The 1505-nt window shown below is 50.9% G+C and overlaps 1 non-coding gene across 1 annotated transcript; it reads right to left on the reverse strand.

Moving 5' to 3' along the window:
* Positions 1 to 472: 472 nt before the first annotated feature.
* On the reverse strand, positions 473 to 545 carry TRNAV-CAC (transfer RNA valine (anticodon CAC)). The gene has a single exon. It is a non-coding gene; the product is annotated as a tRNA-Val (tRNA).
* Positions 546 to 1505: the final 960 nt, after the last annotated feature.

Below are 1505 nucleotides of genomic sequence, written 5' to 3' on the forward strand. Positions count from 1 at the left end.
GTGACATTCTTCATCTACGTGTCTCTGGGTCGAGCACCCGGGGCGGCGTCGGGTTCGTGCTCTTTTGGCCTGTCACGCAACGTGCTCCGCGCGTGTGCTGAGGTGTGGGAAAGCCAAGGGTGCTTCGCAGGAGTGAACTCCTTGGCTTTCAGACATGATAGGTGTCAGCGTGTAGGGGAGATTTAGGCGCCTGCTTAGGAGGTGAGGGGATTTCCGGATGTAAAAATGAGCCGAAGTCAGCCTTGTCCTTTGCGCACTTGGGTCAGCTGGCTGTGGCCTGGACTCCGCAGTGACTCAGAGCGGAGAAAGGAGGGCTGGCTCCTAGCGCTGAGCAGGCTCTCAGGCAGCAACGGAATTCCTGGCCTTACCTTGGGGATGGAAAATGCAGCTGCGCCCGCTGCCTCAGCCCCTGCCTTTCGGCCGTTTTGCTTTTTTGAAAGGGAAGGTAAAAGTTTCAGAAAGGAAGAACATTTGTTTCAGCCCGGTTTCGAACCGGGGACCTTTCGCGTGTGAGGCGAACGTGATAACCACTACACTACGGAAACGGTGCTGAGAGTCATGAGCTGCATCCATGAAAGCCTAGGTCCTGCCACCAGTATCATGATCACCAACGTTTTAAAGCGAACAATAAACCGGGAAGCACCAGCGACCCCTCAAGCGAGAAGACTGAACTCCTGAGAGGCCCTCGCTTAACTTCGGGATCCCACATCCAACACAGTGTCTCCAGTTCCACAACTAAGCACCGGAGAGCAGGAGTCGCCCCCGCTGACTCCCCAGCTCCTGGAATTTCCACTGGTTCTTTAAAATAGATTCTCTACCGTTGGTGAAAAAGACTGATCCTGTCATCTATTTTCTGAACAGTTAAAACATATCACTTTAGGTTCCTACCTGTTAAGTTCAATATCTCAATCATCTGTTGAGTCAACTTCCACGTTTCCTGGCTTCTGTTCCTTTATACTCCTAGAATATTGTGACTGAAGGATGAACCTGTTGTGTGAAAAATGATAGAGTCATGATGTTATCTTTCTCTGAAGATTGTGCACCCTCTCCCCCAGCAGGCAGCAGAGGGGAAGATCACCTCAATCCAGTCCTTGACTGAGCTGATTTGCAGGGAAGTCTCAGCCCAGGGCTAGTTTTCTCACAGTGCCATGCTCTAGACGGCTAGGGCTCCCACCTGAGACCCTGAGGTGCTTCCTTGGGTCCTGCCCCTTGAGGAATTCTGAACTTCCATTTTTATCTCCTTCTTACCATGATACTGGTGGAAATTCCACTCTCTTTCAGCCACACTCTGCTTGCCCTCATAGCGTCATACATGCGCATGGCTTAATTTGCAAATATCTTAAGGGGAAATCCTGAAGCAAGCATCCAACACACTCATCAAGCCACTCCAGGATATTGGCTCCTTAAGTCTGAATACGTGGACAGCCCACATTACTTTCTTTCTTCTTCTTATTCTCATCTCCCTTCCCTTCTTCCTGCCCCATCTTCTCCTCCTCCCTTTCCCC

Source organism: Aethalodelphis obliquidens, unplaced genomic scaffold (assembly GCF_003676395.1).
Source record: "Aethalodelphis obliquidens isolate GAN/ISIS:26980383/991018 unplaced genomic scaffold, ASM367639v1 scaffold515, whole genome shotgun sequence".
NCBI lineage: Eukaryota > Metazoa > Chordata > Mammalia > Artiodactyla > Delphinidae > Aethalodelphis > Aethalodelphis obliquidens.